Consider the following 15,480-nt stretch of genomic DNA (forward strand, 5'->3'; position numbering starts at 1 on the left):
ATAAATTATAAAAATTCAGGCATAAATAAATAGAAAAAAATTGAAACCATCAACAAAACTAGGTGTCAGAAGTTTTACCAATTTTGCCTCCACACAGCATGCTGCTGCATTTTCTCCAAGACACACTTGTCTGATCTTTTGATAGTACATGGAATATTTTCATATTCATTGGACATTTCAGTGTAAGAACAGGTACAGGGTCATTGTCCTTGTCAGTTTCCAAGCCTGTGACCTTCCAAGAATGTTCTCCAGGCTTGTCTTCTGAGGCCTTTCTGAGTGGGTTCGAGCTATCATGCTTTCAGCTGGTCATCAGCACTAAGCCATTAGAACCACAAAGAATTCAGGCATCGGTATTGGAGGCACGGATACCGGAGACACGGGTACCAGAGGAGTTCTGGGCAGCCATACATGTAAATGTGTTCTCTTGTGGTGATTTATCTGGACTGTGATGCTAGGGAAAAAAGCCACAATATTACAAACAGCAGCAAAGTCACCCATGGTGAGCAGGTCTCCACAGAGCCTCCAAAGTAAAAGAACTATGAAGAAAGGTCTGGCAATCTATTTCCAACACTAGTGAATGAAAATGCTATGGACTGTTGATGTGATATGGTCAGACATACTGATACAAGGTGCAGCCTGTGGCTGAAAGGCATCCAAACACAGCAGCTCACATAATGGACTCAGACATACCAATGACAGTCAATGTGGCGCAGGGCTGAGGCACATTTTGTTTCATTTTACAGAAGTCACCCTAAGTTAGAACCAACAAAGGAGACTAATAACACAGGCACAGACAGACATGGGAACAGGTGTTAGGTACACAGGTACAGATAGACACACAGACACAGGCACAGGTGATGGGCACTCAGGTGCAGATGGACACAAACACCCGGGCACAAGTGATGGGCATACAGACATAGTGCTGGGGATGCACAAGGTCGCCACATGCTGAGCTGGTTGTTCTCCACATATTCCTCTTCTTTTCGCACTTATTCCCCACAGGCTATTTTCTATTCTACTTCCTGCCCACACTGAAGAATAAAATTTTTAAGACTCAAAAGAACTGCCAACCTAATTTTGAGAAAATGCAGGGTAGTTTCCTGTATTTTTTACTTCTGAGATTGTGGGTAGATCTAGCCTGGGGGAAGGTAAGAGGAAAGGCAGGATGAGTCTGAAAAAGTACACTAGGAAGGGAGAGAGAGAAGGATGAGCAAAGCTCCTCACATGAGGGGTGATGGGCATGGATGGTAGTCCCCATACCCCACAGCCTGTGGAAAACCCTCCTTCAATGTACACTTGAAACCTCCTTTCAAGTACATTTGAAAGACATGCAAGCGGAAGGTCACAGGGTCAGGAGCTAGGGTACCTGATGTGGACTTGGGGCTCAAAGGCACTCAAGGCAGAAAGATGTTGCAAGGTGGGACATGGGGAGTGTTCCTATTAGCAAGGAGAGGTGGACACACCGCCACTACAAGGCACAGCATGTTTGCATGACCTGAAACGGCCTGACACCATCTGAATGGTTATTTCCTCCCACCATAGCGACTCAATGATGAGGACGTGCTGGACACAGAGAGGCAAAACAATGCAGATGGCTGGGCAAAGGCTGTCCTGCCTTCTGCCCACACACATCTGGGCCTGTGCAGATGCACGCACGCTCATGCGCACTCAGCTGATGCACACGGATAAGATTCCAACAGAGACACTGAGTATGGGCTCAGGAGTATGAGGTCACCTGCAGCAGCTACTGTGTCTGGTCAGGTCTTATACAGTCTCTGTCCTCTGGCCTTGAGGAAGCTGCTCTTTTGTCCACAAACACCTCTTCCCTGGTCCTGCACACTTCCCATATTCCCCACTCCAAAGCACTGAAGGACCACCCGCTTGGCCTCCTGGGAGCATTTCTGCACCCTTCTCACCCCTCCTTCATTCACAAATGAGCACAAAATAACTTTAGACAAGACAGTTAAGGACACGTCCATGAGAACCAAGGGTCTACGGAATAGGGGTGAAATTTCTGGAAATTTTGCGAGCTTTAGAGTCAGAAAGACATGGTATCCTCCTCCAGAGCTGCCTCTCTCTAGTTACTGGATTGTGGAGAATTCAACCAACCTGTGTTTCTCCTTCCTTTTCTGTAAGCTAGGGGATGGATCCTACCTCATGGGTCAGCGGGAACATTAAACGAGATGAAGAATCAGAGAGCTGAAGAGAAGATTTCAAAAGGCAGTGTGGGACACACGGAATGATAAAGTAAAATATTACAATGTAATGTGCAAGGAGCTGGAGTCAGAAAATTAAAAGGGCTGAACTCGCTCAGCATTTCTTAAGCCCAAGGAATTAAAGAACGAATTCAAACCTAGAGTTGCTACAATCAATGATGATTGATCCAGGAAGTATTAAAAGATGGAAATACTGAGTCACTGTACGGACAGGAATTGCCAGACACAGAAGATTTTAATTAAACAACATACGAGCAAGAGCCTATGGTGATGAACGAAGAAGTTCAGGCTACTTTGAATGAAATAGCAAAAAATACAGCCCCAGGAATAGATGGTATACCAACTGACATATTTCAGCTAACAGATGGTAAAGAAAGACTAAAAACAAAAGCAAACAGATGCTGCCCTGGATGTGCTCACCAAGTAGTGCCAAGAAATCTGAAGAACAACCACTTGGCCAACTGACTGGAAGAAATCTATATTTGTTCCCATTCCAGAGAAGGGTGACCCAACAGAGTGTGGAAACTATAGAACAATATGATTGATTTCACAGGCAAGCAAGATTCTGAGGATTATCCAAAAACGACGGGAACAGCACATCAGCAGACAACTGCCAGAAGTCCAGGCTGGGTTTAGAAGGGGTCATGGTACTAGGGATATTGTAGCTGATGTTAGATGGATCTTAGCTGAAAGCAGGGAATACCAGAGGAATGTCTATCTGCGTTTCATTGATTACGCAAAGGCGTTTCACTGTGGATCACAACAAGCTGTACCTGACTCTGAGAAGAATGGGAATCCCTGAACACTTGATCGTGCTAATGCGAAATCTATACTTGGACCAAGAGGCAGTCGTCAGAACAGAGCAAAGAAACACTGCATGGTTCAAAATTGGGAAGGGCGTATGCCAGGGATGTGCCCTGTCTCCATACCTTTTCAACCTATATGAAGAACAGATTATCCGGGAGGCTGGGCTCTATGAGGAGAAATATGGCATCAGGATTGATGGAAGATCTATCAACAATCTGTGTTATGCAGATGACACAACCCTGCTTGCTGAAACTGAGGAGGACCTGAAGTGCTTGCTGAAGAGGGTCAAGGACTGCAGTCTTCAATATGAATTGAGGCTCAATATCAAGAAGACAAAGATTCTCACCACTGCGCCATTTGGCTGCATCAGGATGGATGGTGAAGAGATTGAGATTGTTCACAGCTTTAGTTTGCTTGGCTCCACGGTCAACACTCTTGGCACCAGCAGCCAGGAAATTAAGAGACGTTGTGATGGGAAAGTCTGCTGTTAGGGACCTCTCCAAGTACTGAAGAGCCATGGTGTCTCTCTGGAGACTAAGGTGCATCTGATATAGTCCATGGTTTTTGCAATCACTTGTTATGTGTCAGAGAGTTGGACAATGACTAGGGAGGATAGAAGGAGAATTGATGCCTTTGAGCTGTGGTGCTGGAGAAGAGTATTGAGGGTACCATGGACTGCTAAGAAAGCAAATAGGAGTAACCGCCATGCTGAGTCACTATGGCCAGGCCTGCTGGCCGCATCCGAGGCCGCTCCCTGGGGTGCTTTGTACTCACCCTGCCCATGAAGGACTTGAGCAATTTTACATCTTAAAAAAGAGAAAGTCAAACCATATGCCCACGGTGCTGTTGTCAAGACAAATGCTAATGCGGAGAAGACAGATGAAGAAGAGAAAAAGGACAGAGCCGCCCAGTCCTTACTCAACAAGCTGATTAGGAGCAACCTCGTGGATAACACAAACCAAGTGGAAGTTCTGCAGCAGGACCCCAACTCCCCCCTCTACTCAGTGAAGTCTTTTGAAGAGCTCTGACTGAAACTGCAGCTTCTGCAGGGAGTCTATGCCATGGGCTTCAACCGTCCCTCCAAGATACAGGAGAACACCCTGCCTTTGATGCTGGCTGAACCCCCGCAGAACCTGATCGCACAGTCTCAGTCGGGTACTGGCAAAACGGCTGCCTTTGTGTTGGCCATGCTCAGCCACGTGGAACCCAAAAACAGGTACCCTCAGTGTCTATGCCTCTCCCCCACCTACGAGCTCGCCCTTCAAACAGGAAAAGTGATTGAGCAGATGGGCAAGTTTTACCCTGCACTGAAGCTGGCTTACGCTGTTCAAGGCAATAAATTGGAACGAGGTCAGATCAGTGAGCAGATAGTCATCAGCATTCCGGGGACCATCTGGCACTGGTGCGCCAAGCTCAGGTTCATCAACCCCAAGAAGATCAAGGTGTTTGTCCTGGACGAGGCTGACGTGATGATAGCAACCCAGGGTCACCAAGACCAGAGCGTCCGCATCCAGAGGATGCTGCCCAGAAACTGCCAGATGTTGCTTTTCTCTGCCATCTTTGAAGACTCCATATGGAATTTTGCCCAGAAAGTGGTCCCAGAGCCGAACATCATCAAACTGAAGCATGAGGAGGAGACGCTGGACACCATCAAGCAGTATTACGTCCTGTGCAACAACAGAGACGAGAAGTTCCAGGCCCTGTGTAACCTGTACGGGGCCATCACCATTGCCCAGGCCATGATCTTCTGCCACACCCGCAAGACCACTACTTGGTTGGCAGCCGAGCTCTCGAGAGAAGGCCACCAGGTGGCTCTGCTGAGTGGCGAGATGGTGGTGGAGCAGAGAGCAGCAGTAATCGAGCGCTTCCGGGAGGGTAAGCAGAAGGTTCTGGTCACCACCAACGTGTGTGCCCGTGGTATCGATGTGGAACAACTATCTGTCATCATCAACTTTGACCTGCCCATGGAACAAGGACAGGAACCCAGACGAGACCTACCTGCACTGGATCGGGCGCACCGGCCGCTTTGGCAAGAGGGGCCTGGCTGTGAACATGGTGGACAGCAAGCACAGCATGAACATCCTCAGCAGGATCCAGGAGCACTTTAATAAGAAGATAGAAAGACTGGACACAGACGACTTGGATGAGATTGAGAAAATCGCCAACTGAGAGGCTGGGCAGGAGCAGTGCTCACCCTTGGCGCTCCTGGCTCGGGGGACGGTGCTTCCAGGGCCCGAGCTCATGGCCACCGCAAGGCGGTGTGGAAGAGAAACTACCTACCTCACTTCAAATTACGTTTGGACTTGACAAAAAAAATTGTGCATATGATGGGGGAAGGTAGAATAAAAGTGTTTACACAACTTTTCAAGATTAGGGGTGAATACACAGAAATTTGCTTTTTGGAAATCCCATCTTCCCCCCCCCCCCTCAGTTCTCCCATCGCTGTGCTGCTCTGGCTGCTGGGGTTCATCGCTGCCCCAGGAGCCTTTGGCAGCCCCGGGCTAGTTCCTTGTTAGAATGTGCAGACCATTCTCCATCATCCCTTGTGGAGGTGACTGAATAGAGGCCCCAGAGGGGACAGGTATACGCCCAGCATATGTTCGGCATGTCGAGTGAGGCAGTAGCTCTGGAGCTGGCACGGGATCACTTGTCTGCGCTATTGCCAGGCCTCCTCTCCTGAGCATCCAGCAGGAATGGCTTTGGTAAGCCTGTACCAATGTGCCGATATCTGACTTCTATTATGCACAGGTGTGTGTCTCAGGACCATGACTAGCTCTTCTTATACAGGTGTCCTGCACATAGAGCACACGGGATTGGTTCTTGGTGGGCCCTTTACTTGACATTTACACAGGTCGTGGGAGAAGTCACCATGGAGCATTAGAGGTGGCCTTAGCTGGTCCTGACACCTACTTTTGCAGGCACTGCTGCAACCTCTTTTACATCCTGAATGTCACTGTGACCCCTTCGTTGCCCTGTGCAAAAGAAAGGTGATCTGAGGCCTGTCTTCTCCATGGAAATTCTGGTCTTTTTAATGATCAGCAGTGTTCTCACATCCATGCTGTCTCAGATTCCAGAAGACTGTGTCCTGATGCCACTCTGAGGAATGATTTCAGATACTGAGCGCCTTGATTGTCAACACAGCCGTTGAAGTACTTCACAGTGTCTGGCATATAAACACATGCAACTAAGGGACCATGTAGATGGCAACCATTCGTCTGTCCAAGGCAAGAGTAAACACCGAGGCCTGTGCTCCATCCTTATTTAGCATCATCATGCACAATAGAGCAAATAATAGTAATGGCCATTGTCCTCCTATCTGGCCACAGCTACTGGTGCTTACAGAGTCAGCAGAGGTGAGAGGAACCTTGGCCAAAGAGCAGTGTGAAAGCCCCACTGAAGAGCCAGTCCTCAGCCCTGTAACTGATTCAGAATGGCCGCTTTATCCAGGACCACAAGCAGAAGAGGGATTCTGGGCTGAGAACCACACCAGACCAACCTTTTTGCTGTTTTAAGACAGAACTATCTCCTGGAAGGGGAGGGGTTGCTGCCAGCCTCCTAGTGATTTGCTTAGCCTCATGATACAGGTACTATCAAGAGACTCGCAGACCACCAGTTCTGCCTCCTTCACCTGCAGGCACCTGGCTGCATACAGTCTCCTCTGTGCTGGCCAGCTCTGACCACCTTGGACATGTCATGAAAAAATGTATGCTGCCCCTAAGTCCTGCAGACTGACTGTGACACAACACAGACAGGAAGAGCAATAAAGAAAAGAAGTATAGACTTGTTACTAGGCTGTGGCTGCCTACAGGCACCCCACAACACCACCTGTCTGCTCTTCCACTGGAGAAGGAAATTGAGTAAAGGGATGTTCCACACTCTCCAAAAGCAGAAGCAAACAGGTATCCCAGGAAAATGTTCAGCAGTTTTTTTAACCTGGGGTCTTGGGCTCATGAGAATTCATAGGATGGGTTTCATGGTCTCTCTGAAGTATATTTCAGTCTTTTGAGTTGGGTTTTTATTTTTGGTGGGTTTTTTTCTTTTTAAGTTTTCCTCATGCAAGGCTTCCATGAATAATAAAATTTAGAGGCAGGAGGGAAGTGTACAGCTGTAACCTATTCTACTTATTCAGGGCTGCCAAGAGGTGGAATAACCTCAATGGCATACAGCCAGTAGGATAAGAGAACAGAAAACCTAAATGGCTATAATGCTTTGTTGGCTTAATTTCCACATTAGGACATTATCAGAGCATTTATTTAAAGCAGTATTGTAAGTGTTGGTGATCTTGGAAGATTTATTTTGATGACTTTAACTTTGTACTAAAGGATAATGTAAAAGAAAAATGTACCTAACCCCTTTCCCCAAAAAAGTGAGGCTTGTTGCCCCTACTGTAGATGGCTCTGCTGTCAGTGCTCTTCATCCTTCACCGTGACTGCCCGTGTCTGGCTCCTGGGGCTCAGAAACCGCCTTGATTCCTTGGCAGGCTCGGGTTCTCAGAGAATTGTTCTTTACTTTGTAAGTAAACGCCCACGTATGAAATGAGAACGTGTCCTGGGAAAATGGAAACTTCTGGATGGGTTCATTATCCATAACAATTCTCGCTTTTTTTTTTTAATGTCATTTACTGGTTGTAAGCAGGGAACCAATGAGGTTAGTTAAGAACTAACCAGTATGGATGTTTTTTTTTGTTGATGCTGACTGAATGGTGATGAAACGTTCACCTTTCTAAGGTTTAATTAGTTTAGAAAGAGAAACATCGTGTTTTTGGTTGCTGATAATAGTATAGTGAAGACTCACATATGGTTTGCGTAGGCTAGTTATCACTTGATGTTGCTATTTCAAGGTTGACATTACTCCAGCTTGAGCAGCTGGAATGTCAAGGCCAGTGGTCCTGTTCTGTTGCTAGAGAGTTCCTAAAAAAATTTCCCCCACTGATAAATCAGAATGCTGGCTAAATCTTTGGAGAAAATAAATAAAAATATAGATGCTAACAAAAAAAAAAAAAAAAGAAAGAAAAAGAAAACAGATTCATCCTGGAGAGGGTTAAACCAGGCTTCTCCTTGGAGGCAAGGATTCTGAGGCTTCGTCTGACATACTTTGGACAGCCCTCGGAGAGAGACAGCATGCTTGGGAAGGTGGAGGGACGGCACAGGAGGGGAAAGCCCTCTATGAGGTGGATTGATTCAGTGACTGGGGTAATCAGGATGGGTATATCAGAGACGGTGCGATTGGCACAGGACAGAGCAGAGTTTAGGGCTGTTGTACAGTACATAGGGTCACTATGAATCACAAGCGACTCGACAGCACACAACAACAAGAAAAATTCCCACATCCAAACCATCTATTAAGACAGCTCTGAAGGATGGAGGAGTTATAGCCCTGAGTGCCTCTGCAAGGGGTAGCCTATAGCAGTAAAGGCCACCACGAAGCAATCACACATAGCTGTCCTGCATATTCAGGATAGTTCTTAGCTGAAGGACAGGAGATCTACACTGGTCAGGGGAGAGGACTTCAGTGTTAGCCTCCAGGGCTGTTCCCAGCCTTTGTGCGGTGGAGCCCCATGCCAAGGCATGTCCACAGAGATGTCCTTCTGGACAGAGGGGCAGGCAGGGCTGCTGTAGTCTCTATCACTCACAAATCACATATTCATTTATTCATCCCAACCACCAGCATGGACAAGACAAACTGCAAAAAGGGCTGGTCTGAGCATGTCCTTCCTTGCTCCTAGCCTGAGCAATTTTCCTATGCTCTCTCTCTCTCTTCCCCGCCCCTCTCATCCCTCAGCAGAACCCAGGACCCCAAGATGGAGGGATTCCAGGAACCTTAGTTCAACATAAATCCTTTTGGGACGTATGGTAGAAGTGTGAACTTTGGGAACTCAGGAACATACTTTTCTATCCCCAAATTATTTTATTTTATATTGGTTTGCATACAAAATTTTTATATATTATGTTTCATGCACTCCTTCTCAAGAGCATTCTTATGCCATCCACATCTATAAAATGGGAACAATGATGCCTGCTTCATTGAACAAATGAAATATAAGAAATAATGAGCTGAATGAATGTTGTTATTATTATGTACTACTGAGCTGGACCTGACCCATAGCTGACCCTCAGCTGGTTTTCAGAGGTAGTAAATTACAAAATTACATAGGAGGAGGAGACTGTCTATCTTTCTTCTGTGGAGCAGCTGTAGATTTGAAGTACATGTCTTTGGGTTAGCAGGGCAATTCCTTACCATTGAGCCAAAATTGGACAATGTGATGAATGGCCTCAGGTGTGAGCTCCTCCAAGCTCCTTCTTCACACTGACCTTGGTAGGTATGCTGCGCCAGTACCCTGGTGGCAGCCCACTTCTGATGGCAGGGCTTCTCCTGGCCATGCAGTCCTGAGGACTGGAGCTCTGATATGTCTCCATCAGAAACCTCAGTCCATGTCTTTTGCCCATTTTGTAATTGGGTTATCAGTCTTTTTCTTGTGGAGGCCAGGAATATTGTGTAAAATTTTGTTATGAGATCCTTGTCTAAGATGGTATTATCAGCGGCGACGAGGACCCCTCCCTCGGCGCCTCCCCTTCCTCCTGCCACTGCTGGTGCTTCTGGTGGTGGTGGTGGTGGTGGTGGTGGTGGCGGCGGCGGCGGAGGCGGGTGGGCCGCAGCTCACGGGCCCGCGGGGCAGGACGCGGAAGGCAGCCGCCTTTGGCAGACTGTGCCTGAGGAGATGGTGTGATGAGTACGCATCAACCAACCACCATCTTTTCAAATGGCGAAACGAGGGCAAAAACGAATAGAATTTGATCTCCCTCCCCTAGCATACTATCCATTCCTTAAATGAGTGAACCCAGGGAAAAAAAAATAGATGGTATTATCAAATGTTTGTTCCCAGTCTGTGGATTTTCTTTTCATCCTGTTGGGAAAAGTTTTTGATGTGCATAGAGATTTAATCTTTAGAAGGTCCCATGCATCAATTTTATCCTCTTTAGACTGTGCATTTCTAGCTGTATTTGGCAGTCTTTTTATACTTTGGACTAGCTCTTCTAAGCTTGATCCCATTTCACAGATTTGAATGGCAAACAGACACATGAAGAAATGCTCCAAATCACTGGCAATAAGAGAGATGCAAATCAAAACCACAATGAGGTACCATCTCACTCCCGTAAGAGTGGCAAAGTTTAGCAGGGCAGCAAGTAATAGATGCTGAGAGGATGTGGCAAGAAAGGAACTCTTATACATTGTTGGTGGGATTGTAAAATGGTACAACTATTCTGGAAAGCAGTTTGGCACTTCCTCAAAAAGCTTCCACTACTTGGAATATACCTGAGAATATGAGAACTGAGGCACAAACTGAGATTTGTACACTAATGTTCATAGCAGCATTATTCACCATTGCAAGAACGTGGAAACAGCCCAGATGTCCAACCACAATGAATGGATTGAGAAAATATGGTACATTCACACAATGGAATACTATGCAGCACACAGGAGCAATAACTTTGTAAATTATTACCTAACTTGGGAGGGACTGGTGAGCATTATGCTGAGTGAACTAACTCAGTCCCATAAGAATAAATATTGTATAAGACCATTATTGCAAAATGAGTATAAGGATCCAGGAGGGGTGGGAGAGGCTGAAAGCAGAGGGATGTGGATGTGCAGGGAGAAGGGGGATTAATCATTGGGTTTTACAATTTGATCGGTGGGAGGGTGAGGGAAATTGAAAGAATGTGTTCAAATTTGTATTAAAATTTTGTAAATAAACTAATGATAACGGGGAGGGGGGAAAAGCCTCAATTCACTGAGTGTTCCTTTCCAGTGCTCCCAACAACCTGGGCATGTGTAAGCTCTACCCCACCCAGACAACTTGCAGGCCACCTCTTCTCCAGAACACCCAGTCCTGCTTGCTTCCAACCCTCACCAGCCAAACTCGTTCTGCTCTGTCCAATTACCAGTCATTATTGGCCACCTGCATGGCAGCAGGCCACTGCACCATCCTGCCCTCCACTTGAGCTGACTGTCTGCTGGTGCTGGCCATGCCACTCAGGACTGGTGGTGACACAAAGCTCTGAGGCAGAAGTCAGTCAAAGCCCATTTCATGTGCTTAAAAAATGGCACACAGATTTTGAACAGTAACTCCCATTGTCACTCCTTGACTGAAGGACATAGACTGTCCCTTCTGACATTGTTGCATTTCCTATCTTTATTTTGAAATACTCCTGGATACCCTCCTCTTCTAGCAAACACCTATGTCTCCACTCCCTTTTGCATGAAGGTTTCTATAAATAGATGTCTCCGCTTTCTCTCTTCCCATTTCTCTGCAGCACTTCACTGTCAAAACTAGCTCTTGTCCAAAACACTAAGACCTCTAAACTGGTCAGTACTCACTCCCATTTTATGAGATTTTCCAGCAATGTTTGCTACGTTCCCCACCCTCCCCCAGAAGAGCTTTCTTCTCATCATTTTTCCTTCTATTCTCTGACCTTGCTGGCTGCTCCTCTGTCTCTGTTACTTATTTTCACTGTCATTATTCAATATATTTCCTTATTGTCCACTTCTCTCATTACAAGGAAAGCTCTCTTTGGTCAGGTTCATGGTCATGCACCCAGAGACCAGAGCTGTGTGAGGTACACTGTGTGTCTCTGGTCAACACTAGGAGAATAAATGAATACAGAAGGTAGGAGTCTCCACTCCTGAGAAGCAGTTATGTGTGCCATGTTGAGCCAGAAGCTGGGGAGATAGGTGTGAAGAAGAAAAAAAAAGGCTTCAAAAGTCACAGTCAAGGGCAGGGGTGAGAGGAGAGTAGGACATATAAATGAATAGTAGTTTAAACAATAACACAGTGTTTGAAGCCTAATGCAAGGAGCAGCACCAAAGAAATTATGCAAGACAAAGTGTGTCTCACACCACTTAAGGAGCAGGGGCAACTATCCAAACCAAGCTTCAGGACTCTTAACTCACTGGGGCACACAAGGGAAGGAAGGAAGGAATCCCACGGAAGGAAATAAGCACAAGCACAGGCACTGGGATTTGGAAAGGAGGAACCACCAGAAGCAAGCAGACGCACATTTGGGAACAAAGAGTAATTCAGTCTTGCTAGGGAGCAAAGCGAAAGTGGAAAGTATCAAAAGAAGACCCTGGGGAGGAGGAAGGAAGAGGCTCACTTGGAAAGGGATTCTGGGGCAATGGAGAGTCCTGGAGGTTCTTAGGTGAGGATACAGATGACCAGACTTAAGTTCCCATGCCAAGGGAGTAGACGTCAGGTCAGGAAAGCTCTGAGGGGACACTAGTATACTAATTCAGGTAAGAATGAGGGTCTGTAACAGCAAGCACTGATGTAGTCAAACAATACACGGGGTTCTCCTGTCAGCCAGGTGATGTGTGTCAACACTGGGTGTGTTGACATGGGTTATCTCTTCAGATTCTCACATCCTAGTGACAAAGTTACTTCCTTCTCAGCTGTCAAGATGGAAAATGGAATTTATTTGTCCAAAGCTGCATAATTTGCAGGTGGAGATCCACAGTATATAATGATGGATTTTACTTGCTCTTGGCATACAATGAGAGTTTTGTGGAGCTCCAAGATCCCTTAAATCATTTCTCTAGAAAGGTCTTTATGAACCAGGATTATCTGAATGGAACCCAAAAAGTCTGCCAAGAGGCCACAGCTTATCCATGCTGTGCGTTTTCCAGGCTTCACAACTACCTGTAGACACAGAAGAATGTGGAAATAAATGTTCTCTAGGATCCCAGCACTTATCTTTCAGTTTGCTATACTGAGGAAGAGATCTGCACATTGCTTGCTTGTTCATGGCTACTCATGAGTACAGCATTTGTCTGTCCGTTTGCTGCCCTGAAGTGACCTGAAGGTTGCTGTGATACCAAAGCTCGGTCAGTGGTATTTCAAATTCCAGCAGGGTCACCCATGGTGGACAGGTGTCAATGGAACTACTAGATTAAGACAGATCAGACCATCAACTTCAAAAGTAACAGACCTTAATAAACCCAATGAACAATAGAGGAACATTGTTAAATATAGTACTGGAAGTAAAGCCCCAGACTGGAAGTATTTCAAGAGATGATGAGGATGGCACAGGGTAGGGCAAGGTTCATATCCATTGTTTAAGGTTGCTATGAGAGAGCATTTAACAACAATGACAACATTCCTCAGAGATATCATGAAAAGCCACCACATGACACTCTCTAGCCAACAATGCAGTGTCACCTGTTCCTCCCCAAGACCAGCTACCTCAAAGAGAAGGAGGAAGGGAGCATGTCCCTCTCTGATCACACCTGGGATCCAGACCACATCAGATTCCCAGAGGAGCATTCCGATTGCTCTTAAAGAAGGCCCAGGACAATGCAAATGGAATGAAATAATGTCAACCCAGTGCAGAGGAAGAGCAGAAGTCTGGGGCTGGGAGTAAGTAGAGCAGGAGTATGTCTAGATGAAGCAAGGTGGGCCCTGGGATTGCCCAAAAGGAAGGGGACTGCCAGCCAGACTAACAGGGAGGATGGGTCTGTCTGGTCAGAAATACAGAGATCAGAGGCCACAGAAAGGATGCTTTGCAAGGTCTTGCATAAATCACGTACTGGTGTCCTTGACCCCACATCTGACAAAGCTGAGGTGCCAGGACTCCAACAGCTGCCTGAAGCCACACTTACCTCAGTTCTGTCTGCTCAGCCCAATTCAGACATACTGTGTGTGACAGCCTCTCTCTCAGGGGGAAAAGGGCCACTGGGATGCCCCACACTGACCATGGCCAGCCAGAATCTGTGCTCTGTGGAGAACAGAGAGTCCTGAGGGTAAGTCAAAGAGAGACCAAGATCACCAGTTCACAGTTAGCTATGGCCAGAGGAGGGATTTCCAGGAGTAAAGGGGGAGGCAGCAACCATGGGAGCCTCACATCCACAGGAGCCCTGGAATCAAGCCCCAAACACACCCTTTGCCTTTGTTACACACAGCCAGAGACAGTCCCCAGAGTCTTGAGGCCAGGCCCCGAGATGAGGCCACCAGAGAAGCCACTGTCTGTAGGGGGGACATGGAAACCTCAGGACTGGCCAGCCTCAAGGGTCCAAAGTGAGATGAAAGCATAAGGTGGGCAGAGGGAGTAATGTGCTGACATGTGGGCCACGTGGCAGGCAGCGTGGCCCAGAAAATAAGTCCACAGTAAGGTCCTGAGGCTCCACTACCCAGTGGACTGAGCTATGTGGTCCAGGCCCAGTGCCAGCAAACCACAGTGGCTTCCTGTATCCACAGTGTCTGTCTGGAAAAGCAGAGGAAAGTGAGGACGCTGGTGGCACCCAAGGTGACCATCCAGCAGCACGAGAAACTCTTGGAGCAATATAAGAGGAGGACCCAAGGATTCCATCTTCTCTATGACTTCACGGTGTTGTATTCTACAACAAACAACCACAGACAGTCAGCCTCAAGTGGCAGCTCCCTGACCTGCACTGCAGCCCCTGCATGTGGAATGTTCTCTGGGATCAGAAAGGTTACTGTGTGAGGCAGTAGATAGAGCACAGCAACCAGCACACAGAGAAGAGGTCTGCAGCTCACGGTCATAATGGGGGGGGGGGTAGGGGGGTGGCGTGGTGTAGAGGGGCACTATGGACTCTCTGCACACAACACAACAACGGACCCTCTCTGCATGTGATACACTGTGGACCCTCTCTATACGTAGGACTGTGATACAGTGAGGACCCTCTCTGTGCCTGAAACACTGTGGACCCTCTCTGCACTTGATACACTGTGGACCTCCTCTGTGCATGATACACTGAGGACCCTCTCTGAGCGTGATACACTGTGGACCTTCTCGGTATGTGATATGATACACTGAGGACCCTCTCTGAGTGTGATACACTGTGGACCTTCTCTGCACGTGATATACCATGGACCCTCTCTGTGCATGATACACTGAGGGCCCTCTTTGCAAGTGATACACTGTGGACACTCTCTGTGCATGGACCACTGGGCAGATGATACACTGTCAATTTTCTCTGCACAAGATACACAGTATACAGTCTCTGCACTGTTGACCCTCTCCACACATGACACACTGTGGCTCACTGTGCACATGATGCACTGTGTCTCTTCACATGGTACACTGTGGAGTCTGCACATGAGCCTGCAGACCCAGTCTGCACATGTACACTGCACACCCAACTCTCTACATGGCACTGTGGGCCCACTCTGCACACAACCCTGCAGGATCCACTCTGCACATGATGCACTGTAAACACACTCTCCACACAGCACTGTAGACCCACTCTGCACACGGCACTGTGGACCCACGCTGCACGCTGCTCACCTACATGGTAGAAGGATGTTCAGGGAGCCTGTCATAGAAAGGAAGGAGGAAGAGGGCAAAGCTGTGCATGCCAGAGGTCCCCAAAGCCATTGTACAGCTCTCAAGAGGAGTGGCTACTTTTTCTGGCAGTGAGTTCCATAAGCCCAGCTCATCTC

At 47.3% G+C, this 15,480-nt stretch overlaps 1 protein-coding gene and 1 pseudogene across 1 annotated transcript in view; one reads left to right on the top strand and one right to left on the bottom strand.

The window, feature by feature from the left end:
- GRID1 (glutamate receptor, ionotropic, delta 1) overlaps nucleotides 1–15,480 on the bottom strand; it is a 1,297,277-nt gene that overhangs the window by 989,627 nt on the left and 292,170 nt on the right. The gene's annotated exons all lie outside the window — the stretch shown is intronic.
- LOC102859401 lies at nucleotides 3,742–5,192 on the top strand (annotated as a pseudogene).

This window comes from Elephantulus edwardii, unplaced genomic scaffold (genome assembly GCF_000299155.1).
Source record: "Elephantulus edwardii isolate Elephantulus edwardi_28Jun2011 unplaced genomic scaffold, EleEdw1.0 scaffold00305, whole genome shotgun sequence".
NCBI lineage: Eukaryota > Metazoa > Chordata > Mammalia > Macroscelidea > Macroscelididae > Elephantulus > Elephantulus edwardii.